General features: G+C 46.7%; 1 protein-coding gene across 1 annotated transcript in view; it reads right to left on the reverse strand.

Annotated features, from left to right (window-relative positions):
- Positions 1 to 12,642, reverse strand: part of MATN2 (matrilin 2) — a 202,330-nt gene extending 189,688 nt beyond the window's left edge. The window contains exon 1 of the mRNA XM_075549452.1: positions 12,459 to 12,642. The gene's annotated coding sequence lies outside the window, so the exon portion shown is untranslated. The remainder of the gene's footprint in view (positions 1 to 12,458) is intronic.
- Positions 12,643 to 27,479: the final 14,837 nt, after the last annotated feature.

Below are 27,479 nucleotides of genomic sequence, written 5' to 3' on the forward strand. Positions count from 1 at the left end.
TTCAGCAGAGCTTGTAGCCTAAGAATAGATTAGGAAGTAGGAGTCAGCTGTCCACTTTGAGTGATCAGCCACCAAAAACCTTGTGAATAGCAGCGGGACATTGTCTGACATTGTACCTGAAGATGAGCCCTTTGGCATGGAGGGCACTCAAAATATGACTGGGAAAGAGCTAACCCCTTACAGTAGAATTGACCTTAGTAGTATGGATGGATGAAAGCTTTCGGGACCTTGACCGGCTGATGACGCACAACTCAGAATGAGAAGCAGCAGTTGCAAACATGCATTAACAATCAGAATTTAGAATACACAAAGTACGAATCTAGGAAAATTGGAAGTCATTGAAAATAAAATGGAACGCATAAAGATCAATATCCTAGGCTGAAATGGATGGATATTGGTCACTATGAATCAGACAAGCATATGGCTTACTCTACCTGGATGTCAAATTCAAAAGTCATGGTGTGGCATCCATTGTCCAAAAGAACATGTCAAGATCCATTGTGAAGAACAATGATGTCTACAATAGGATAATATCTGTATGCCTACAAGGAAGACCATTTACCCATGGATATAGCTATCATCCAAAGTTAGGCATTAAGTGTTTTCACTAAAGGCAGGGATGAAGAAATTGAAAAATTCTACCAACTTATACAGACAGAAATCACTCAAATATGCAATCAAGGTGCAGTGATAATGACTGGTGATTGGTATCTGAAAGTTGGGGCGGGGGAGTCAGTTGTTGGAAAATATCCTCTTGGCAATAGGAACAAAGCTAGAGGTTGTATGATAGAATTTTGGAAGACCAATGACTTCATTGTAAATACCATTTTTCAACAGCACAACCACATAAGCAGCGACTGTACACGTGGACCTCACCAAATGGAATACACAGGAATCAAATTGACTACAGGTGTGGAAAAAGACAAGAGAGAAGCTCAATATCATGAGCAGGCCAGGAGCCAACTGTGAGATCAGGCTGAAGCTAAAACAACTAAAACAAGTCCCTGAGAACCAAAATACAACTTGACTATATCCCACTTGAATTTAGGGGCTCATCCCAAGAACAGATTCAATGCATTGGACACTAAGGACTGAAGACCAGATGGGTTGTAAAGACCATAACATCAAGAACATCATATAAGAAGAAAGTAAAGAGTCATTAAAAAAGACAGGAAAGAAAGAAAAGACCAAAGTGGATATTAGAAGAGAGTCTAAAACTTGCTCTTGGATGTAGAGTACTTAAAGCAAATAGAAGAAATGATCAAGTAACAGCACTGAATACAAAATTTCAAAGGGCAGTTGTGTTGGAGAACTAAACCAGAGAAGCAAAACCATATGTATATATATGGAGGGGTTTAGATAGCAAGAAGGTATATAATAGCTAAGTAGTCCACACAGCAGTACAGAGGGTTCAGTTCAACTCACTTCCATGGAACAGTTAATCTACTGGAAGTCCTTCAACTCACAAGGGCTACTGGGTCCAAGGTCAAGGAAACAGACAGCTGAATCTTCTCTAGGGCAATGAATGCAGTCCAGTCATAGGCAGCAAACAGCAGGGTGGGTCACCAACAGTCAGCAGCTCGGGAGTTTAGCGAAGCCGGCCCAGTTGAGATATCGAACTCAAGCAATGCAAAACGACAGGTTCAGACAGCCTCACACTCCAACAAGGTACACATCAGCAGCGTGGCGAAGCAGGTCTCAGAGGGACCTCAAGCTCGAGCAACATGATCCACGGGTTGGCTGTCCCACAGGTAGTGTAGCGCACAAGCTGAGGCAGAAATTTAGCTAAAGCAGCCACAGGCTAGTCTGATCACCATAGAGCAAAAGAGAGAAGGATGGGGTTTGCCAAGCCATTTATTTCCTTGTCCTCCAATCAAACTATGACCTTACTAATCCCACATGTTCCTAATGGCCAGGTTGGCACAATAAACCTACCTATCACAGGCAGCTTAAGAAAACAAATACAAGTATTATGATGAAATTTGTAAAGACCTTAGAAAGAAAAAAGGGAAGAATATGCTCAGCATATCTCAAACTGAAAGAACTGAAGAAAAAAAATTCAAGCCTCAAGTTGCCATACTGAAGGATTCTATGGGCAAAATGATGAATGATGCAGGATGAAGATAGAAAGAATAGAGCCACTATACCAAAAAAATAAATAAATAAAGGTCAACATTCAACCATTTCAAGAGGTAACAGACAATCACAATCAACAGTAGTGAAAGAAGTCCAAGTTGCATTGAAAGGATTGCCGAAAAACAAGACTCCAAGAATTGACAGAATGTCAATTGAAGTGTTTCAAAGAGTGGATTCAACATTCTACGACCAGAAGAACTAGATGGTGCCTGCCTATAACTACCACCCACTCTGACAAGGGTCACACCAGCTACTGAATAGAGTGGGAGAAAAATGTGGAACAAAATTCAAAAGCCTAAAAAATACCAGGCTTAAAAACAAACTTAAGATGACCAAAGATCTAACTATAAATCACACAAATTATTAAGACCATCAATGAAAAAATAGGGACAAACTTAAGGACCCTAATATAAGGCATAAACACACTACCAAACACAAAGAAAAATATCCACACTATAGGAGACAAAATAAAGAACTGCAATCTACTACAAATATTGCATTTAGGCACAAAAAAAGACATTCAAAAAAGTCAACAGAAAATCAACAGACTGGGGAAAAAATTTTCAGTAATAATACATCAAATAAAGGGCTAATCTCCAAAATCTGTAGGAAAACTATCGGCCACTGGAGATCCCTTCATGGAGGGGTTTAGGAGAGGAGATGGGTCAGTCAGGGTGCGAGGTAGTACTGATGAAGAACACAGCTTTCCCCCAGATCCTGGATGCTTCCTCCCGCCAACTACCATGATCTGAATTCTACCTTGCAGGACTGGATGGGGTAGAGGTTGTACACTGGTGCATATGGGAGCTGGAGGCACAGGGAATCCAGGGTGAATGATACCTTCAGGACCAAGGGTTTGAGGGGCGATGCTGGGAGGGTGGAGGGTGATTGGGTTGGAAAGGGGGAACTGATTACAAGGATCCACATGTGACCTCCTCCCTGGGAGATGGACGGCAGAGAAGGGGGGAAGGGAGACTCCGGATAGGGCAAGATATGACAAAATAACAATGTATAAATTACCAAGGGCACATGAGGGAGGCGGGAGCGGAGAGGGAGGAGAAAAAAAAAAGAGGACCTGATGCAGGGGGCTTAGGTGGAGAGCAAATGCTTTGAGAATGATTGAGGCAGGGAATGTGCAGATGTGCTTTGTACAATAGATGTATGTATATGTATGGATTGTGATAAGAGTTGTATGAGCCCCTAATAAAATGTTTTTTTTTAAAAAAAGAAAAATGCAAACAATCCAATCAAAAAGTGGCACAAGACATGAATAGACAATTTATTAAAGATGACATACAGGTGGCCAAAATGAAAAAATGTTCACAATCATAAACAATTCGAGAAATACAAATTAAAGCAACAAGGAGATTTCACCCCAGAAAGTAACATGTGCTGGAGAGGATGTGGAGAGTAAGGACACTTTTACATTGTGGTGAGACTGAGGAATTCAGTATGGCACTTTGTGAAACAAATGCAAACACAAGTCCACATGACCCAATAATCACCATGCTGGGTACACCCGAAAGGAGTTAAGAATATAACATGAGCAGACATATGCACACCTGTGATTACTGCAGCAATTTCCACAATAGCAAAAACATGGAAACCACCAAAACCCAACTCTAGAGAAATGTCTAAACAAGCTCTGATACATCCATCCTAGGGAATTTATGCATCAATGAAAACTGTAATTCTCTTAAACACTGAAAGACCTGGCCCAAACTAGAGAACATTATTCTTAACCAACTCTGCCAGTCTCACAAAAGTAAATATTTAATATCACCATTGTTAGAGGAAAAAACAAAGAACAAGGAATGTGATTTACATACCAAGGAAGACTTTGATGACGACAGGTAGGCCAGGGACAGGAGAGGACATGGGGGAAATGGAGAGAGAGCAGGGGCAGTGGTGGGGAGACCAAGGGAAGGGTGGTACAGGATGCTGTGGCTGATTTCATTTCTTGGGCTGTGAAGTACATATATGTCTTTCTTTTTTTTTTAATCCCTCCAGATTCTTTATCCCTCAAACCTAAACAGTGGTTTGAGTGGCTTTAAAAAAAAAAAAAAAAGGAGGAACGGCATGAACTTGAATGGACTTAAAGCTTTAGTGACAAACAAGTTCATCTCAAAGAAAGGAAAAATAACAGGCTTACTGGTCAGAGAGTGACAAGCGGGACTCCCTTAGTTGCCCTCAGGTGACTGAACTGAACTTCAGAAGCTGAACTGACCTTTGTGGTGGAATAGTCAACCATTTCTGATTGAAAGGGCAACCATTGCCCAGTGACAAAGGTCAGTGTATTGGGACCACTAGACCGCATGGCAGACAAAGAAAATATCGGGATTGTCAGTGATTTCACTGCAGTTTGATCAATAAGCAATGCCCATGGAAGCAACAGTCAAGAGCTCAAACATGAAAAACTAACAATCATCAACTTTAAATGGAAAGGAAGAAAACCTAGGATAAAGAAAACACTATTAAAATAACTAAACAAAGTAGGAGGCCTTTCACGCCTGGATTTAAAAACCTACTATAAAGCCACGGTAATCAAAGCAGCCTGGTATTGATACAACAGACACGAAGACCCATGGATTAGACTTGAGAACCCAGAAATACAACCAGTACCTGCACACATTTGATCTTTGATAAGGGACTAAAGCGCATTAAGTGCAGAAGCGAAAGCCTGTTCAATAGATAGTGCTGAAAAAAATTATATCTCCTTTACATAGTGGATGGATGTATGGATTGTGATAAGAGTTGTATGAGCCCCAATAAAATGATAAAAAAATTAGATCTCTGCTGCAAAAGCATGAAGCAGGACCAGTACTTCATACCATGGACAAAAACGAACTCAAGATGGATTAAAGGCCTAAATATAAAACAAGAGAGATCGATGTGTGTGTTGGGGGGGGGGGGTGATGGTCGCACCTTTAAAATCCTCCAGGCTCCTTACCCATGGGATCTAAACATTGGTCTGGGTGGCTACAGAAGGAGGGGAAGTACCACTAAAACTCTTTCGTGCCTACAAGTTGCGTTCAAACAAAAAGGACAATCAAACGATGCATCCTACCGGGTAAATCTGATGCACAAAACCCATTGGAGAGCGTGAGAGAGCACAGATGTCACCTGGAAGTCTGACTGCAGCCGTGCTGTTTTCAATCTCTTTATATGCATCTCAAAACGGCACCACAATTAACGCGGACACGCTCGACACACTGAATGATGGTGTCGGCTGAGAATACTGAAAGCACCACGGACGGCCAGAAGAACAGACAACTCTGTCGTGGAACAAGTCCACCCGGAGAGCTGCTTAGAAGCGACGTGGTCCGGACGGCATCGCACATCCCTTGGGCGAGTCATCAGGAGAGGCCAGTCCGTGGAGCAGGACATCATCCTTGGGAAAGTAGGTCAGGGAAGAAGCGGAAGAGCCTCAACAAGACGGGCTGACGCTGCGGTTGCAACACAACATAACAAAACTGTCAGGACAGCGCTCCACTCTGATGCGCACAAGGCGGGTATGGGTAGGCGCCAATTCAATGAGACCTAGCAGCCGAAACACACTTCCTGACTAACGATTTTCAGAACTGCTTTTCCGCCTCCAAAGGAAACCTCGGATCCAGTACGCAGTCACTCCCCAGAACCTTGGCAACCACTAACGTTCTCTCTCTCTCTCTCTCTCTCTCTCTCTCTCTCTCTCTCTCTCTCTCTCTCTCTCTCTCTCTCTCTCGCTCGCTCGCTCGCTCGCTCTCTCTCTCTCTCTCTCTCTCTCTCTCTCTCTCTCTCTCTCGCTCTCTCTCTCTCTCTCGCTCTCTCTCTCTCTCTCTCGCTCTCTCTCTCTCTCTCGCTCGCTCTCTCTCTCTCTCTCTCTCTCTCTCTCTCTCTCTCTCTCTGCACTGATCTCTCCTAGATGATTCCTACACACAGAATTGTGTCATGTGTGGTCTTTGTGTTTGGATTCGTTCACTTAGCATGTTCTCTTTTTTTAAAAATCATTTTATCAGGGGCTCATACAACTCTTATCACAATCCATACATACATCAATTGTGTAAAGCACATTTGTGCATTCATTGCCTTCATCATTCTCAAAACATTTGCTCTCCACTCAAGCCCCTGGCAGCAGCTCCTCCACTGAGCGTGTTCTCAAGGATCATCAGGTTGTAGCGTGTACCAGAGCTTCTTTAAAGAGCTCACGTTCCACTGGGTGTACATATACTGCAGTCTGTCGGTTGATAGACACCTGGGTTGATTCTATAGGTGTGCTATGGTGAGCAATGTTGTTAGGAAAATCTGTGCACAGCTTTTGTTTAAACACCAATTTTCACTTATGTGTAAGGAGGCTTCAAAAGTTTTGTGGGGCAATCCCATTAGCTTTTAATTCTGCCTTTCCACGAATTTCCTGAAGCCCCGAACACCATCTGGGAGTAGAACTGCTGGGTCACATGGTAATTCCACATTTAACTTAAGGAACCGCCAACCTGGCTTCACTATCTTACATTCCCAGCAGTAGTGTCTGGGGCTTTCAGCTTCTCGGGTCTCCTGACTTTTGATCGTAAACCTAAACTAAACCTCCATCTTTAAGGCACATTGCGATAGTTTATTGTGCCAGCCTGGCCGATAAACACAAGTAGGATTAACTGAAGGGCAGAGAGATAAATGGCTCAGTGAGCCTCGCCTTTCTTGTTCTGTGCCTCAATTTAAAGGGGTACACTACCTGTGGGATGCCTAGCCTGTGGACTGTGTCGCTGTAAGTTAAGGTCCCTTTAAGCCCACACGATTGGAATGTTCGTCTCTGGAGCTGGGGACCGACAGTTGATGACAGTTGGTGACTTGCCTTGCTGTTTGCTGCCTGGGTATATATAGCCCAGCTCTCTCTACAGAAAGGGACTGGCAACTGGCGGCTCGTAAGCCTTAAAGGATTGCTAGTGTCTCACTGCTTTATAATTTAACTGTTAATTTCTTGTATTATCTATCTGTATATAATTCAACGGTTCATTTCTTGTGTTATATATCTATCTTTAATGATATATTTATATATAATTACTAGCAATCTGGTTTGTCTCTCTAGAGAACCCTGTCCAACACATTTTGGTACCAGGAGCGGGGTGTTGAAGTAGCAGATATCCACGTTTGGGGGTGGTGAAGTGCTGTTAAGACTTATCAGGTTGGAAAGCCAATTTAAGAAACCCATATTTATGGTTTATTTCTCTAGAAGCACTCCTGGGAGGTTTCCCTTTTTCTTCCCTGTAACTTGCGGCTGAACCTAATCCTATAATAGATCCGTTAGACTTGGCGCAGGCGCACACAGTGTTTCATCCTGTTGGACATACGGGGCTGCTATGAGCTGGAACCAACCTGATGCCACCTAACAAGCCTCTGCTCTTGAGTCTATCTGGCACCAGCATTGATTTCAACCTTCTCCACATCGTCGCATGACTGTCGTGTTCCTGCCCAAACACTGTCAGCAACTTCTATGTATCAGTAGGATAAAACCTAGACTTCTTAGTTTGCCGTTTAAAACCCCATCACAGAGCCCTATGTTACCCTGCTGGCAAAGTAGTTTGGCATTGGGCTGCGAACTGGAAGGTCAGTTGTTCAAAACTACCAGCCACTCCTCAGGAGACAGACGGGGCTTTCTACTCCCATAAACAATCACCGTCTCAGAAACACACAGGAGCAGTTCTTCCCTGTCCTACAGGGTTGCTATGAGTCAATATTGACCCATGGCAGTGGTTTGGTTTGGCTTGGTTTGGTTATCCAGCTAACCTCATCAATTGCCCCTCCCCATAAACGTATCCATCTCCTAATCTCTGGGGGCTGTGAATATGTTGTGATCTATAGCAAGGGAGAATTAAGGATTCTAATAAATTGATCTTAAAATAGGAGCTGATCCTGGATTACCCAGGTTAGGCCCCGCATAGGCACACAGTCCTTCAAAGGAGAAGCAGCAACCCAAACCAGAGAGGTGGCAGCCTGAGGAAGAAACAGCCTGACGCTGCTGACTTTGAAAATGGAAGCGGGCAGCAAGCCAAGGAATGTGGGCAGACTCCAGAAACTAGGAAAAGAAATGGAAAGACTCTCTCTTAGAGTCTCTGAGAGAACTACGACCTTACCAACATCTTGATATTAACCCCAAAGCAACAACAACAACAAAGAAGTCCAGGGTCATCGAGTCAGTGCTGACTCATGGTGACCCCAGAGGACAGAATAGAACTGCTCCTAAGGGTTTCTGAGACCCTCTTTATGAGAACAGACAAGCTCATCATCTCGAAAAGAGTGGCTGGTGAGTTTGACCCACTGACCTTGGGGGTAGCAGCCCCATGCTTAACCATGGCACCACCAAGGCTCCATGATGCCAGCCCAGTGAGCCCCATGTTGGACTTTGGATCTATAGATCCATAAGATACAGAATCTGTGTCATTTCAGGCCACTACGTTTGTGGTAATTTGTGACAGCAGTCTTAGGAAACTAATACCTACAATCACCTAAAATAGCAACTGGATAATCCAGTAAGCAGGAGTCATGCTCCCCACAGGTAGATAAAGTTCCTCTGACGATCTCTTAGAAGAACTTTCCAGTCATGGTAGCTGGCCACATGCTCAGCCATGGATATATATATATATATTTTTAATGCTGATATTTTGGAGAAAATTCCCTTTGGTACAACCAACTAAACCCTACGCATTGTGCTAAATCACAATCATATTCTCATTTAAGCTTCCCAACCCTGGAGTATGGGGAAATATCATAACCATTTGGCAGATAAAGTAACCCAGGCTCAGATAACAACGATGATAGAAAGCATAGTTAATAAATATTTTTTTAAAAACTCACTTCCATCGAGTTGATGCTGACTCACAGGGACCCTATAGGACAGGTTACACTTGTCCCTGTGAGTTTCCAAGACTATAGCTCTTTACAGAAAGTCTCATCTGTTTCCAGAGGAGCAGTTAGTGGTTTTGAACAGCTGACCTTTTGGTGGATCCCTGCTGGAATAGGGGATTATGTACTGGGCTGGTAGCCACAAGGTAAGCAATTCAAAACCACCAGCCATTCCAAAGGAGAAAGATGAGGCTTTCTACTTTCATAAAGAATTACAGTCTCAGAAACCCACAGGAGCAAGTCTACTCTGTCCTACAGGGCCACTAAACGTCCACATCAACTGGTGGCAGGGAGTTTGAGTGAGTCAATAAATACTGAACACTTACTCAGAGACACCCACTGTCCTACACACGCCGTGTGTGTTAGCTAATCAATTCTCCCAACAGTCCTAAGCTCTGATTTTCAGATGAAGAAACTGAGGCACAAGGAGCCTGAATAACTTTTCCTAGACCTTCTAGGTGACATGTGACAGGCCTGGGACCACAGGCCAGGTCCTCTGAGTAGCGCTAGCAGTGCACTTGGGAAGAATCCCCGCACCATGCCTCATCACTGCGGTCAGCAGCAGCATCAGTGCCAATACTGACAGCCAGCCCTGCTAGCCCCCCTGAGCCCCTGCAGTGTCTTGCTGGGGGCAGCCCTGGCAGCTCTCTGCGAGCCCCGAGCCCTGTGGCAGGGTTCAGCCATGACCTCACCGGCAAGAGGGTGTCCAAGTGGCAACTTGTCCCTTGGAAGGTCTCCCTGGGTACTGTTTACTAGCAACGGTGACGTGGCGACGTGCTGCCCTCGTACCCAGGCGCTCCAGCCACGGCTTTCTCTGAGCCTCCGGAGTACTTCTCACAAGCACCTGAAATAGGGGTATGCTCCTTAGCCTCCTTAGGAAGATTCTCTCATGTCCGTACTACTAGGGATTCTCACGCCAACCTGAGTGGCCTTAAACCTGGACTGCTTATTCCTAGGAAGACTTGGTGGTGACGTGGTTATGTGCTAGACTACTGCAAGGTCCGAAGTTCGGGAACACCAGCTACCCCTTAGGAGACCACTGGACTTTCTGGTCCCATTCACAGTTAGTCTCGGAAACTTCCCGGGCAGCTCTCCTCTGTGTCCCGCAGGGTCACTGTGAGTCGGCATCAACCCTCTGGCAGGGGGTTTGGGTTGGTTTCTGTTTTGCCTGCGGCTCCTTGCTTAATCAGTCTCACCACCACACCATGCCCAGCCAGCACATACACTGTCCCCCTCTCTGCAGCCGGCTTGTCCTGAGTCCTGGCCCTGCATCTCCCCGTTTCGGCGCCCCCACCCCCTCAACTCACCATTTGGTTTTTCTTAAGCCAGGCCTGCTTTCAGGTAAATGATGGCGCTTCTTTCCAGAACCTGCCATGGTTTCTCTTACTCTGCTTAACCTTGCAGGTCAAAAGACCCAGAACGAGAGGAAGGCACCCCCCCCCCACCCAGCCCCCAAGGAAGTGGACTGACACTGTGGCTGCAACAGTGGGCTCAAGCTTCACAATGATGAGGAGGGCCCAGGACGGGGCAGTGTCTCCTTCTGTTGTGCACGAGGCCGCTGTGAGTCAGACCAAACTGCTGCCACTGAGCGAGAACCATCCTCTTCCTCCCCTCCGCTTCAGTCTGGAGTCCCGTCTCCACCACCTCTGGCTAACACTAGTGTTACCTGCAGAGCGTACTCCAAAGCCCACTGCTGTCAGGTCACTTTTGACTCAGAGAGACCCTCAGGGACCAAGAACAGCTCATGAGGACTGCCGAGCTTTCCCCCAAGAGCGGTTAGTGGGTTCAAACTGCTTTCCCCCATGGAGCAGTTAGGGGGTTCACAGTGCTCGTCTTTCTTTGAGCAGTTCAGTGCTTAAGGTACTGCCCCACCAAGGCTCTGAGAAGAGTTTAGGGCCTGATGATGGTGCCTGGCTATTTCAGATTTGACCTCTGCTAAGATGCCGCCAGTGAATGAGAAGAGTTATAGTCTGGGGAACTCCCAGGGGCAGTTCTGCCCTGACCCTGCATCAGCAATTACTCCAGAACTGCCCCCGTAAGGTCCCCAGACTATAACTCTTTATGGGAGTAGAAAGCCCTGTCTTCCTCCCGAAAATTGGCTAGTGGTGTTTGAACTGCAGACCTTGTGTTTCACAGCCTGAGTAATAACTAGGCCACCAGGGCTCCTAAAGCCCCGAGGTGTAGAGAAGGGGGGCTGGCTGATAGTGCTGAGACTCCGTTCAGTTGGTGAGAATAAAACCGCCTGGGTGGAGAAATGGGGGGTGGGGGTTACAGGAATCGGCATTCTCAGTAAGGATTCTACAAGAAACAGCTTTAGGGATGAGGCCAGCTGGTGTAATGTCAGGGCTTTATCATTCTGTCCTGGGGCATGCCAGAGTCCCTGCAGAAGGGAGCTCCTGCCAGAAAGCTGATGGATTACCTGCCGCCCCCACACCTCCAGGAAGAGCGTCTCTTCCTCAAATGGGGAGAAAGTGAATTCCTCCCTTCTTCTGGAAAGACAGTTGACTTCAGGAGCTGATCATCTCACTTTAAGATGCTCCTGGAACTGCCTTGCAGACTGCGAGTGTCTCACAGAATCCTCTCAGCAACCCTGTAGGCGATATCAGCATGGTTGGACAGCTGGGGAACCGAGACTCTGAAAAGCTGGGGTTCAAGTCTCCAACTCTGCGGCTTCACAACCAGGACTGGAAACCCAGGAGGCTGACCTCTGAGAACAGCCACCCTCAACAACGGATCCGGAGTTGGGTCTGTCGGTCGGGAGTGTTCCAGGTGTGTGTGTGTGTTCCGGGAAGTGCTTCCCCCCCCCCCCTTCCGCGCGCCCTGGTCCCAGAGATGGGTCTCCCTTTTCTGTTCTCTCTCTCAATGTCCCTCCGGCAGCTTCCACAGCATGCCCCCATCCTCACCCCCTTCTCCCTTCCCCCACAGTAAGGAGACTCCGAAGCTTTAGCTGTAGGCTGAAATCCGGGTGGGGCAGATAGAACCTCCAGAGGTTGTAAAATGCGAATTCTGTGGCTCCCCAGGAAAAATGGGTCATCCTGGATCCTGGCTCAACAAGTCTCCCGCTCCCCAGGTCGGTGCCATAGGGCATGGGGCCCCCCCGCTGCGGGACACAGCGCCCCCACCGGGCACTCCGGGGCGCCGCCACGCTGTGCGCCCTGCCCGGGGAGCGCGCACTGCTCTCCCGCCGGGGGCGGTCGACCTCTCCCCGCCGCGGGCGGGCGCAGCGGGTCTCCCCGCTCTTCTCCGAGAGGTCGGGGAAATCTCGGGCGGAAGGGAGCCCCGGCGCTGGGGGCTGCGCGGGGCCGCGGGGTCCCGGACGCGGGCCGGGGCGCAGGCCTGGAGAGACCGCGCCGCGTGCGTCCTTCTGCCCCAGTTCCGTGGGTTTGCGGGTCTGCGCCCCGGGCGCCCAGCTTTGCAGAGCCCCGGGGAAAGCGCGCCGCGCTCACCTGCCACCGCCGCCGCCCCGCACCGGGGATCCGCGAGACAGGGGGGCAACCACCCCGGGCTTCCCCGCTGGCCTCCTCGCTTCTGCGAGAGCCGTGGGAGCCGACGGAGAAACCAGAGCCGCTGCCGCTGCCGCTGCCTCCTCCTTCGCCGCCGCCTCCAAGTCCCATCCCAGAGCGCTCCCCTCGCTCGCTGGCTGCCTGGGAGGCGCTGGGCGCGGGAGGCGGCGCCGCGGCGAGGGTGGGGAGCTGGCCAGGCGGAAGGAGGGGTGTCCTCTTTGGGGATGGGGCAGGCGCCCAGAAGCAGCGAGGGCGCTGCAGCCCCACCCTGCGGGGCATCCCCTAGAGCTAGGCACCCTGACTGTATGCGTCTTGCCTGCTGCCACCTTGCTCGTCCCAGGCTGGCATCAGACCCCCAAGAGTCTCGAGCCGCAGGCTCTATGGGGACTTGGCTGATGAGCCTCTCCTAGGTTACGGGAGGCATGGCCGGGGTGGGGGCAAGTCGGGGTGGGGACCCCGATCCTGAACCTGAGCTTATGATCTGTGGACGGCATCCATCAATGACAATGGTTAAGGAAAAAAAGTGGCGATGAGAATTGAGATCATTGGTGGCAGTGCCAGGAGCTGTCTTGGCAATGCCCAGCACACCCTGCCAGTGCCAATTAATACAGCGAGCCCACTGGCTAGGGACCAGGCTCCAGAGTGGGGGAAGGGGGAAATGCCAGACAGCGAGGAGGCGAGGTACTTACCCTGCAGTGAAAGTCTAGTTCAGACAAGACTTTTGAAATTATGGACAAAGACATTTGCAACTTTAAAATGTTGCCCCCCTGGCCGTGGAGGGATGCGGAAGACAGAAGGAGGGCCCAGAGCCGGCTGACATTCCCAATCTGCAAGTGCCCAAGACCAGCTCCTAAAAAGGGCTCCGCAAACCCCATCCCCAAACCACTAGCCCAAGGCACCCAGTTCAGGTCTTGACAGGCTGCGAGGAGAGGCAGCAGGATTTATGGGTTTCCTAATCTCCCAGAGTGCCTGAAGTGCGCCTGGCAGCCTTGGTCTTGCGACTGTCTCTATTGTTTGATGATAGAGTTGGAATTCTGAACGATACATTAAAAGCGTATACAAAATCAGTTCTTCAGAAAGTTGAAAACAATACACCCACATCCCGTGCCAGCAAGTCTAACTCACAAAGACCGTACACCCAAACTCCAAACAAACTCAACTGTCCTCCTGTTAGTTGGACCTGACTCATAGTGACCTGTTTCTTTCTTTCTTTCATTTTATTTTATTGGGAGCTCGTAAAACTCTTTTTTATTTAAATCCTACACCAGCTCGTAAAACTCTTATCACAATCCATACATACATCTATTGTGTCAAGCCCATTTGTACATTTGTTGCCCTCATCATTCTCAAAACATTTGCTTTCTGCTTGAACCCTTGGTATCAGCTCCTCATTTCCCCCCTCCCTCCCCGCGCCCCCTTCCTTCATGAACCCATGATAATTTATAAATTATTATTACTTTGTCATATTTACCCACTTCCTTCACCCACTTTTCTGTTGTCCATCCCCCAGGGAGGACGTTATATGTAGATCCCTGTAATCAGTTCCCCCTTTGTACCCCACCCTCCCTCTACCCTCCCAGCATCGCCACTGATACCACTGGTCCTGAAAGGATCATCCGCCCTGGATTCCCTGTGTTTCCAGTTCCCATCTGTACCAGCGTACATCCTCTGGTCTAGCTGGATGTGTAAGGTAGAATTGGTATCATGATGGAGGGGAGGGGCGGGAAGCAGAGGAACGTTGCATGTTTCAGTGAACTAAGGTTTCTGATGCTGTAAATCTTTTGGGAGCAGACGGTCTCTTCTTTCTCCTGCCACCTAGTGGGTGACCAGCTGGACTGCCACAGCAAGATCGGCCGGTCAAACCCACCAGTCACTCATATTCATTACAACAAAACTTCCTTTTTAGATTTTTTAATTTGCTTTGATATCACTTATGCAAAGTCATTTAGCTTCAGTATCTTTTTTACCAGAAAAAATTAAAGAAACCAAACTCATTGCCATTGAGTCAATGTCCACTCATATCAACCCTGAAGGACAGGGCAGAATGGCCCCTGTGAGTTTCTGAGACTGGAACTGTTTACAGGAGCGAAAGCCTCTCTCTCTCTCTCTCTCTCTCTCTCTCTCTCTGAGCAACTGATGGTTTCGAATTGCTCAGCTTGCAGAACACAGCCTAACATGTAACCAATATACCACTATGCCACCGGGGCTCCTATGGGACAGAGTAAAACTGCCCGCAGGCCTGTAAATCTTTATGGAAGCAGACACGTCTTTGTCCCGGGCCCTTCCAGTTAGCAGTCAGAAGTTAACCATTACGCCATCATGGCTTCTTGCGGAAAGCCCCAGGAGCAGGTAATGACAATTCCAGTCATAAAGCAGACGGTTAACACGTTCAATCCATCCGTATGGAAGAATCTTGGCTAAGAATGCCTTTCCTGCACCTTAGGCCCACATGTGCTCCTGGGCCCTACGCTGATCAGAAAGTCTACGTCTCTGTAGTCTTTGGGGGGAAGTGGGCGGAGGTCGGACAGTAGGGGCAGGTCTTCAGGAGATGCCTGGTCTCTGAAGTCTTGGATTCCACAGAACATCATTCTTCCAGAGGCCCGGCCAGTGAAAATCCCTGAGGAGCTGCGAAGCTGAGTTGCAGTTTATGGAAACTAAAGATTTAAAATGCATTGCCTTATTCCAACACACCAGTAGGATCCAGTAATTTATTAGGAGAACAATAGCAATCCTGAAATCCTTGTAGATTTTTAGGAAATTGTAATTGAGTAGCTAATTTGAGCAGCTTTGGTGTATGCCAAGTAAAATGGGTGTTTCCCTCCCTGGGGTATTCCATGAGAATTCTTTCAGAGCAGAAATGGATGTAGGAAGTGTGGTGTGGGCCAACTCAAATAGGCCAAGTGAGTTGCTCTTTCTACCTTGTGGGATGGTCTTCAGGTCTGGCCGGAAGATGGATAAAGAAAACTAGAGTGAGCTCAGTGCCCTGCACTATTGAGTCAGAGGACAAACGCCCTTGGCTGCCCGCTTGCCTTCAGGGTGGGTATTTGTTGGTAATAATAAAAGCTGGGGGGGGGAGCCTGGATTTGAGGGGTTTTTAATGGAAACTCCACCACACACTGGTTTACAGAGAGTCTTTCTTACTCAGAAGGGTGAAGGGAATTTTTCCTGCATACTTGTAAGCAAACTGGAATGAGGGTGTGTAGTGCCCAGGAATTCACTCACTACTTGAAATAGATTTCTGTTCAGACTGGTGACACCTTGCCTGCTGAGGGTCGCCATCAACTCAATGCAGCAGTAGTTTGGGGTTTCTTGGAGACAGTGGGAGACTAGTTGTGTGTTGGATTGGTCACATGTAGGTCAGCAGTTTGAAATCACTGGCCACCCTGAGGGAGAAAGACGAGGCTTTCTGCTCCCGTATAGAGTTTCAGAATTGGAAACCCACAGGGGCAGGCCAGTTCTACCCTTCCTAGAATCGACTCCCCAGCAGTGAGGGAGAGCTCTCCTGTGGCTGGGGCAGCTTTGAGAAAGGTTAGAGGTTATCAGTCCCCCTAAAAGCACCAGGGAAGGAAGGCCTGGGGCCCTACTTCTGAAAGGCAGCCATGGGAAACCTAAGGAGCATAGCCCTCTCTGACGTGCTGGGACTGCCACGAGCGGGAATGGCCTCAATGACAGCGGACATCATTGGTTATCCTTTGTAGTAAGTTTCTTTTTCCGGTTGCCACATAAGGAGTGCTGGGGCCTCCGTGTGTTAAGTGATGGTCTGCTAACCCCAAGTTCAGCAGTTTGACTGCACCAGCTGCTACATGGGAGAAAAATGAGGCTTTATTCTCCCCTAAAGAGTTACAGCCTCAGAAACTCACACTGGAGTAAGTCTTCTCTGCCCTATCGGATTGCTGAGTCTAACTAAACTCAATGCAAGGGAGCTTGTTTTTAACTTCCACATGGGATCTATTATGGAATAAGGGTGATGGGGGTGGTGGTTTGATGCAGACATCATGTACAGACACCCCCTCCCCATGAGAGTAGTTTTAAGACACCAAAAAAATGATATGAATAAAGATATCCACAGGATAAGGTCTAAGAGGTCTCCCAGTGAGGAGTTGCTAGATCCCAAGGAGACTTGCTGCCCTCTTCCCAATCAGGAAGCTCCTGCGGAGCCTTTTATTGGGCCCACCATAAGGCCAGGAGACATGCTGCTGACAAGGCTGTGTTAGCATTGGATCCTCAGGTGAGCCCCTGTCCTGGGGATTATCAGCCTCATCACAGGCCATGATAGATTGCATTGTGCCTGTAATCAGCCAGCTGGTCCCTCTTGGTCCGGTCAGCCCTTATTCATTAGCCATAGGTGTAGACCAGCTCCCAGGAACCCAGAAGAAAAGACCAACGTGCTTTCTGAACCTCATACTTTCATGTGTAACATGGTTACAAAGTGATGGGGACCAATCATTGAGACCATATTCCCATGGGGCATTTAAAGATGCTGTGGGATGCAGGAAAATTCACTGTGCAGAAGTGACCTGCCATGATTGGATTTCTAGTAACCCTGGTGTGGTAGTTACATAATCTTGTGTCAACTGGAGGATATTAAGAGTGAAGGGGTGGAGTCTAGCCTGTCAACCAGGTCACAGCCTGATGATGCTTCCTTGTGGGTGTAGCCTTCTCATGAGGATTCTGGGAACTTCCTCCTTTTCTCCTGGGAGATGGACCACACTCTCTTTGCTACACATTCCTGTTGACAAGCCATATGGAGCCACGCTGATGGCAGCCAGAGCCCTAGAGATGCTTCCACCGCCACTGGACCCACAGGACTTTCCACCCACCAGCCTGTGATTTTCCTGCATTAGTCCTCATTGCATGAGTCTAAAGTGGAATTGATGGACAAGCATCGGACTACGGGCTAATATTGAACTTATGGACTTGATCTGGACTTGGCTGGAATGTTTTATTGATGCATAATTACTTCTTGATATAAAGTTTTGCTTTTACAAATGAATGTCCCTGGATTTGTTTCTCTGGTCGACCTGGTCTGCACCTACTAAATGCCAAGGTTATTGTTATGGATTGAAATCTGTGACATAGACACGCGCGCGCACACACACACACACAATATGTGGCACATTGACTGAGCCATGATTCTTAGGAGTTTGGCAGTTATGTAATAATATAACCGCCACCCCACCCTCCCCAGTGGTATGATCAACCAATCGTTCACCAGGGGTGGAGGGCTGGGATGTGACCCTCTACACTAGGTCATTGGTTTCCTGGGGAATGGGTGAGTCATCTTTCTTTTTTGTAAGTACATATAAAGAATTTTATGAAGGGCAAAGGGAGTGTTGTCAGCAGTCAGGAAACTGCTGACAAAGCACACCACGATGGAGTCTAGAATTACGAGAGTGATCAGGAGTTCGTGGGCAGGTTCCTGAGTGGACACTGCCACTGGCCGGATTTGGACCCACCTTTGTAAGGATGTGGCTAGCTGGCAAGATATGGCTTGCTCGACCTCTCCTGAAATGATTTTATTTATTATTATTTTGTACAGCCTAACTCATCAGAACCGTGACAGTGTCCCAGTAGCCACCCCAGGGATGTAGCTTTGTCTCCGTCTGGCCTCACCGCAGCTTCAAAGTCTGCTTCTTATCCTGTGAAAACCAGTTTTCTTACATTTTTTCTTGTATAGTAGGGGGCCTTGCAGAATTTGACTTTATGAGATTGATTTTGTTGAGCATAAAGCCTTTCAAATCCATCCATGTTAGGAGCTTTTTGAGAGTCTCGTTCTTGTTTTTTAGAAATGCATCAAATTCCGTTGTATGAATGTACCAACGTTTGTTTATCCATTCATCCTGATTGTTTCCATCTTCTTGCTATTGCGGATCGGGCTGGGGTAACCGCGGTGTGCATGTATCTACGTTTCTTTGTTCTTTCTCCGGGGTGTATCTTGGGTAGAGAGAGTGCAGTGTCATATGGTATTTCTAGTTCCCGTTATGTAAGTAAGCACCATGCTGCGTTCCAGAGGGACCGTGCAATTCTCCGATCCCACCAGCAGTGTATGAGCGGTCCAATCTCGCCACATCCTCTTCAGCATTTGTTATTTTCTGTCTCAGGCTTTGTTTTGTTTTGGTGAATTTTGCTATCAGTGCTGGTGTGAGGTGATAGCGCATCATGGTTAGAATTTGCATTTCTCTTATAGCTAATGATAGTGACCATTTCTTCATATGATTATTGGCCACCCACATGGCACTTTCAGTGAATTGCCTATTCATATCTCCTGCCCATTTTCGATTGGATTGTTTGTGTTTTTTCTATGGAGGTGTTGCAGTTTTCGTTTCTTTTCTTGAACAAAAAAGATTTATTGAAAGATCAGTGACAATTAAATAGTTGTCTATAGATTTTGAAATTAGCCTTTTATTCAACATATCCTTCCCAAATATTTTTCCCCAACCTGTGGGTTCTCTTCTTGCACTCTGATGAAGTCTGTTGATGTGCACACTTGTCATATTTTCAGGCGGTCTCGGTCATCCACTTTGTCTTCTATGGTGCGGGGGTTTTCATTAGGCTTGGTAGTATGTGCATGCTTTATATCAGAGCCCTGAAGCTTGTTCTTATTTTTTTTGGTTGAGGTTACTTTTAGTCCTCGGGTTTATTTAATCCAGCTTGAGTTCATTTTTGTATACGGTATGAGATATGAGTCTTGCTTCATTCTTTTGCAGGCAGAGATCCAATTTTTCCAACAACATTTGTAGAAAAGATTATCTCTTCCCCATTGAATATGTTTAGTCCTTTATTAAAAAATCAGCTATCTATAAGGGCTTGGTTTTATTTGGGGTTTCTCTGTTCTACACATTTATTGTTGTACCAATACTAAGCTGTTTTGATCAACGTGGCTGTACAATAGGTTTGAAATTGGAGAGTGAGAGGCCTCCTACTTTGTTTTTGAGTAGTTCTGTTTATCCTGGGTTTCTTTCCACATGAAGCTGGTGATTAGCCTTTCCATTGTGCTGGGATTTGGATGAGAACCGCAGGATTGAAGCATCTTTTATCTTACTAGAGATAAAAGGAGAGAGAAGTTAGCAGAGAGAGCGAGAATCATCTACTACCAGGAAAGAAGAGCTGGGAGAGGAATACATCCTCTGGGCCCCAGTTCCCTGCGCTGAGAACCTCCTAGACTCATGAATATTGATAGCAAGGACCTTCCCCCAGGACAGACACAGCTCCCCTGGGTCTGGCACCCTGAATTCAGACTTCCAGCCTCCTAAACTGTGAGACAATAGATTCCTGACTGTTAAAGCTATCTACTTGAAGAATTGCAGCTTAAGAAGCTCTGAATAACTAAAACTGTTTCCTTTAATTTTTTTGTATTGTTAAAAAGTATATATAGCAAAGCACACACCAATTCAACAATTCCTGCACTCACCATTAAATGACTCTGGTGACATTCTTAGAGTTCTGCAAGCCTTCTCACCTCTCTTTCCTGAGTGGTTCCTCCATCGTTAGCATAAACGTATTGTCCCTAAGGTTCCTGTCTAACCTTTTGAGTTGCTGTTGTCAAGTTGATCCCATATACTGCATTTGTGCAGATAATTCACCCAGGCATACAATGTGCCTGCATACAATGCCCATACTTGTGTAGAAAATGAACAAGTGAGTGTGTTGTGTGGTGTGCAAAAACATAATGCACACATCATTTTTGCATAAAAGGTACAGGAGAGCATGCTTAGAAGAACATAATGCTCGAGGCAGACATTTTCACTAATTAAGCTAAACTATTATTTGGTCTTAAAAGACTTCAAAGGATATTTTGAGTTTAAAGTTTGAAAATTATCTCAGGGCAATAGTTTTCAGGAGCACCCATCCTCCACAGATTTAAAAAGTCTAACATTGTGGGAGGATCCGAAATTCTGGTCTGAATTTTCTCCCTCTTGGTAAGGATTCTTCTATGAAGTCTTTGATCAGTGGTTACAGGAATTAGGAAGGCAGTTCTGGGAATGAGCAAAGGATAAGGCTTCTAAATGCTGACCTGGTGGTTAGTATCCCATCCAATGAGCAGCCCACGATGTCACCAGGGCTCCTGTTTTATCGACCAAAACCACTCACTGCCACCGAGTCGATGCTGACTCCTGGCGATCCTACAGGACGCCATAGAACTGCCTCTGGGAGCTTCCAAGACTCTGACTCTTTATGGGAGTTTTTTTAAAAAGCCCCCCTTTTCTCCCAAGGAGCTGGCTGGTGGTTTCTAACAGCTGACCTTATGGTTGGTTAAAAGTCCAATGTGTAACCCCTATCTATCACACACTTTTTTGCCAATTCAGGTTTTTACAGGTATACAACTCACTGATGCCAGGGGCAGTCCTGCTCTGCTCCACAGGGTCGCTATGAGTCAGGGCCATGAGTTGAGTTGAGTTGAGTTAACCATTTTAAACCTAAAAGTCTGAGTCGTTCTATGTTGTGCTTCTCTTTCAGCATTAGGATTTCTTGCTTCTCTAGATAAAGTTGAGTATTAGTTTTTCTATTTCTGTAAAAAAGGCTATTGGAATCCTGAGTGGGGTTGCACTGAATCTATAGATTGTTAGGGAGAGCACTGCCATCTTAACGATATTGAATCTAATAATCCATAAACATGGACCAGCCTCCCATTTATTTAAGTCATTTTTTAATTTCTTTCAGCAGTTTTATAATATTCATTTGTAGCCCTTCACATCCATGGTTATATTTATTTCTAGATGTTTTATTATCTTAAGGTTATTATACATGAAATTATTTCCATAATTTCTCTTTCAAATTTTCATTGTTGGTGTACAGAAACCCAGTGATTTTTGTTTGCCGACCTTTAACTGTGCAGCTATATGATATTCCTCTATTAACTCTGGAAAATTTCTTGCAGCTCATTGAGATTTTCAATATATAGGATCCTGTCCTCTGTGGATATAACTCTGCTTTTTTTTTTTTTTTTACATTTTTTTTATTTTAACAATTTATTGGGGCTCATACAATTCTTTTCACAGTTCATACATATACATACATCAATTGTATAAAGCACATCCGCACAGTCCTTGCCCTAATCATTTTTTTCTCTTTTCTTCTTTTACATTTTATTAGGGACTCATACAACTCTTACCACCATCCATACATATACATACATCAATTGTATAAAGCACATCCATACATTCCCTGCCCCAATCATTCTCAAGGCATTTGCTCTCCACTCAAGCCCCTTGCATCAGGTCCTCTTTTTTCCCCCCTCCCTCCCCATTCCCCCCTCCCCCATATGCCCTTGGTAATTTATACATCGTTATTTTGTCATATCTTGCCCTATCCGGAGTCTCCCTTCCCCCCTTCTCTGCTGTCCCTCTCCCAGGGAAGAGGTCACATGTGGATCCTTGTAATCAGTTCCCCCTTTCCAACCCACTCACCCTCCACTCTCCCAGCATCGTCCAACTCTGCTTTTTCTTTTCCAATCTGGCTACCTTTGATTTCTTTTTCTTGTCTTGTTCTGACTAGGACTTCTAATACAATATGATTCAGTAGTGAGCCCAGGCACGTTTGTCTTGTTCCTGATTTCAAGGGGAACACAGTCAGTGTTTCTCCATTAAGTATAATACTGGCCACTGGCTTTTCATATATGCTCTGAAGCTCTGACTCATATTGAGGAATTTCCCTTCTAATTCAGCTTCTTGAGGGGTTTCATCAAGAAAGGGTGTTGGATTTTATTCAATACCTTTTCTGCATCCATAGAGATTATTATGTTCAAGTATAAGCTTTAACTCGGCTCATTGCCAACAAGTCATTTCTGACTCACAGCGATCCCATAGGACAGGACAGAATTGCCCTTGTGGGTTTCCGAGACCGCAACTTTTCACAAGGATCCGTCGTGGTCTAGTAGTTGCACACTGAGGCTGCGATCACAAGGTTCACAGTGCAAAGCCACCAGCCACCCCCCCCAGGAGAAAGACGGGGCTTTCTAATGTGAACAGTGGCAGTCTCAGAAGCTGCCGGGGCAGTTGTACCCATGTCCTACAGTTGTACCCATGTCCTACAGTTGTACCCATGTCCTACAGTTGTACCCATGTCCTACAGTTGTACCCATGTCCTACAGTTGTACCCATGTCCTACAGTTGTACCCATGTCCCATGAGTCGGCATCAACTCGACGGTAGTGAGTTGGGTTTTTGTTTCTTTGTTTGTTGAGCTCTGGGTGGGAGTAGAATCACTCATCTTTCTCCCTTGGAGAAGCTGTTGGTTTCGAACTGCTCACCTTACTGGTGCAGCCCAAAGCATAACCCACTACCCCACCAGGGCTCCAACAGACACGGGAAACCTTCTTGTGGTTTTTGAAACTATTCTAATCCTCCTTCTTGACCTACAGGGCAGATTGAAATGACACCATCAGACACAAAGGGGGGGGGGGCGAGAACAAGAGGAAACCAAGGAGCAGGCAGGTTGGTTCACAGATCCATCCGTGGCTGAAAAGAAGCCTTCTACTGAATGCGGGAGGAAGAATATAAAATAGCAATGCCACCTCCCGTGCCCAGTATTTCTCTAAGCAATCGATGATGCTCTCCGTAAAGTGCTGGCGCTCCTCTCCGTCACTCAAGTAGAGGGCAAGTTGTCTCACCTGGGAGAGGAGACACCCCGACCAGCCCATTTGTTGGAGCAGGAGATGTGGAGTGGACAGAGAGCTCCAGGAGGCAGCGCTGGTCTCCCACTCCAGCCCAGGGTGGGGCAGCGCCGCCCTCGGAATACCTTCTCCGTGGACAGCTAGTTCCATGTCGGGAGGAGTCCCTGGAGGGTAGTGCCTGTTGCCACCAGTGTCTCAGGTGAAGTTGATCCGAAATAAACATATTGTCCCACCATGAACAGGTACAGTGAAGGTGATCAGGGAAAAATATTTGTAGCAAATCCAAAATTAGTTCAGGAAAACAGTATTCAGTTAAAAGAGAATTCAAATGTTTTTTATGTAATCGTGAACTTGGACCCTGAGCTCCTCGACGATGGCAGGGACCAGGCCTGTTGCTTATTTACAGCCTCTTGTTGATCTGAGTCAGCATTGAGTCGATGGCCGTGAGTTTGGTTTTGGGGTTTGATCCTAAGTCAGTGCTTCTCGACCTTCCTAATGCCGCGACTCTTTAATATAGTTCCTCATGTTGTGGTGACTCCACGTCTTAAAATTATTTTCGTTGCTACTTTAGAACTGTAATTTTGCTACTGTTATGAATCATAATGTAAATATCTGATATGCAGGATGTATTGTCATTGTTACAAATTGAACATAATTAAAGCATAGTGATTAATCACAAAACAATATGTAATTACATATTGTGAAATATTTATGTGTTTTCTGATGGTCTTAGATGACCCCTGTGAAAGGGTCATTCGATCCCCAAAGGGGTCACGACCCTAATTGGACCACCCTACACAGGGAGCCAGGGTGTTATAGGACATTAACCTCCTGGGGCAGGTGCCCTGAGCTTTGTGAAATCAGGCTGATGAGGGTCCTTATCCAGATTGAGAATGAGCTCTCCCCCGTGTCAGAAAGCAGTGTGTCCCCACGAATCCTTTTGTACATAGAGATGATGTAAAGCAGAGAAGCAGTGACCATTCATTTAGATGAAAAACAAAAAAAAACCCTCTTAGCCCAGAACAAACAGCACAGAAACCCCACGGGCACTAACAGCCGGCACTCACGGACACAGTTCAAAGGGATGGTGCGGCTTGAGGCTGAGATGCTGAGTTTGGTTCCCAGGGAAGGAGCTTGGCGAGGCCACTCTCTGGGTGAGGACTGCCTGGTTCTCGGCTCCCTGCCAAACAAATGCTGAAGGCTACTTTTGCTTTTTGCCATTTTTTTTCTATAGAAGTGTGTGTTAGGCTGGGTTGACTAGATAAAAAAATTCATAGACATTCATATGTGTATAAAAAAGAGCTTTATATATAAGAGCAGTTGAATATCGAGAAAATATCCTAGTCCAGTCCAGATCAAATCCATAAGTCCAATATTAGCCCACATGTCTGACACCAATCTATAAATTCCTCTTCAGCCTCACAAAACGCGTGCAATGACACCGAAAGCAGGAAAATCACAGGCCAGTAGGGTGGAAAGTCTTGTGGATTCAGTGACAGTGGAAGCATCTCAACACTGGCAGGGGTCTCCACATGGCTCCTCCAGCTCCAGGGTCTCTAACATAGCTCCATGTGTCTTGTCAACAGAGATGTCCATGTGTCTTGTCAACAGAGATGTCTCACAGGGAGTGAGTGTGCCCTGCCTCCAGCGAGCTATTTATCTCCTTAGCACCTCCAAATGAGGCCATCAAGGTGCGATCTGATTGACAGGCTAACCTCCACCCCTGCGCTCTTAATCCTCTCACACTGACAACAGATTACATAACTACCACAAGGTGGAAATCCTCTTTGACTCCTTTAACTTATCAAAGGTCTTTCCGAAAAGCAAAGTGGAGTAAAGCAAACCTGCAGAAAGCGGAGGATGCACATCCCCGGGTGCCACGGGAGACCTTCCACACAGGGAAAGAGTGAGTGGAAATCTGCCCGCCTTTCCTGGCGATTGACGAGGCGGAGGCACTGCAGCGGTTCTGCTGTGAAGTGGAGGGTGGGCCGGCCCGCGCATGTGCGAGCATCATGCAGCAGTGCGCAGGTGGCTGCTTTCCTCCCACACCTGGGAGTTGCCACTAAGTGGTTTGCTGTTCACAGGTGTCATTCATTCCAGGGAGACTCAACCATGTGTGGCAGTGCCCTTAATGAGTCGGCTTCGGCCCCGGCTGCCTGGTGTTCAATCATTGTGAGCCACTGGGGCAACGACTGGTCTCAGCTGTCCCCTCAACGCCCCGGCACCGTGGCAGAACCCAGTTATGGCAATAAAAGAGCGGAAGTCGGGACTCTTCCACAGTCTCACCTGCCCGAGAAAGTAAGTGGGGCGCGGTCACTAGCAGATTCGACAGAAGGAGAACCACTACAGATGGCCCGATGGAAAGTATAAAGCAACGCGCTTCTGAGAGTCACAAATAAACCATCGGCCGGAGAAGAGTAAGATGTCACGCAACAAAGCCAGTGATTTTGATGGCTGCATAATCTCCGACAAGAAGCAATGAAAATGTCGTGGCTCATTGACCACAGAACTCAACAAAGTAATTCCCAACTATGGAAAGAGCCAGAAAAGCCCCGAGTACATGTGCCCTCTCTGGTATGATGGGCAGCAGTTTAGCAGAGTCTCCAAAACTGAAAGGTAGAAATCCACACCGATGTAATGTATGCTCAGGAGACATGAAGACACATGTCCTCCTAAGAAATGTAGACTCCAGCTTCACCGGAGCTGTATCCATCATAGTCAGTGCCGCACGTGGAAACATCCCAAGGGATCAGCAGCTAATAAATGGGTATGTAAAATATAGGTCCCTATAATGGGATACTACTCGGCCTTAAAAGTACTAGTTTATGCTGCAGCAGAGATGAACATTCTGCTAAATGAAAGTCAGTCACAAAAGCCCTCATGTTGTTTGATTCCATTTATACACACTCCTCCCTTAACTACCCCACTCCCCAACATTTCACATTCACCACAAGAGTAAAATAAAAATATTATCTATTTTGCACATTAATGATGTGCGCCTGGCACCAAGGAATACCACATTTCGAGCCGAAAGGAGTAACGCTGGCTGTGAAGGCTAAGGCCATGTGTCAACTTGGCTAGTTCATGATTCTCAGGAGGTTGGCAGGTACATAAGGCTGCAGGCATCCTCCACTGTCAGGTAATGCAAGTTTTGCACAACGGTCTGGTCTTTGGAATTTAACTGTATTGGTAAGTGAGGAGTAGGGCGTAAATGAAAGATCTAGGCTCGGCAAAGCCAAAGACAGAAAGTTAGGTAGTGGGTACCGAGAGCCGGCAAGGCTGGGGGAAAGACTGCTTGGGGGTACAATTTCTTTTGAGTGTTACCCTGGTCTCTAATTGAGTATGGTGATGGGTTCACAGCAGGGAAGGTACCAAAATCCATTGGGTTGTATTGCTTAAATGTGGTGAATTGCACAGTACATGAATTGTATCTCAACAAAAGTTTTAATTGAGCCCTCTGCAAATATTTTAGCCTTTATGAATCAGGTCTCATTTTTTCCTCCTCGGCTCACCCTCTCGTCAACAAATTCCTTCCTGGTACTTGGTCTCTCACTGAGCTAGGCAAGAACTTTCGGAAACCAGCAAGGACTTCCTGTTCCTCTCCTACATCTCTGTTCTTGGGCATCTGCATGGTTTTTCCGGAGTTTGCACGCCCTCCACCTGAGTTCTTCTGTGCTGTAGGAATTGCCTATTAGTGGACAATTTTTGTGCTGGTATCTGAATTACCCGCCACAGAGGATTCCATGTTACTTCCCTGTTGGAATCTTCTCATATCTTTATAAAGGCTGAAAGAAGCAGCATGCTCTGCCATAGATAGGCCTGGAGAGGTTTTATTTAATCTGAAGTTCCCTGGCGCTGCATCTATGATTTCAATCACGTGTCAGTTGTTCATAGCTTCCATAAACCAATTCAGAGGTAAGACTTCAGAATTCCAGAGGGTCTTGTTAGCGCCTCTCAAGTTGGCCCTCAACTATGGCAGCCTCTTTTACAACAGGACGGAACTCTCCTTGGCACTGTGCAGTTCCCGCATGGGACCACTGTGATCCACGGGCGTTCATGGGTTGATTTTCTGAAGCCGATCACCAGGCCGTTCTTGTTTGTCTTAGTTGGAGGCTGGAAGCTCTGCTAAATCCTGCCCAGCATCATAGCAACACTCCAGCCTCTCCTAATGAGGGTTGCGTGGTCCCCGAGTGTGAGGTACATTGACCAGAAATGAAGCGCAGGTCTTCAAAATGGAAGACAAGAATCCAGCCGAGACCCCAATATAGCAAGGTATAGGAAAGCCATCGGAGAAAGAGGCGGCTTTCTGCTTCCCTTAAAGATGTGCAGTCTCAGACCCTCTCAGGGGCAGCT

The sequence above is a fragment of the Tenrec ecaudatus genome, chromosome 5, assembly GCF_050624435.1.
Source record: "Tenrec ecaudatus isolate mTenEca1 chromosome 5, mTenEca1.hap1, whole genome shotgun sequence".
Taxonomy (NCBI): Eukaryota; Metazoa; Chordata; class Mammalia; order Afrosoricida; family Tenrecidae; genus Tenrec; species Tenrec ecaudatus.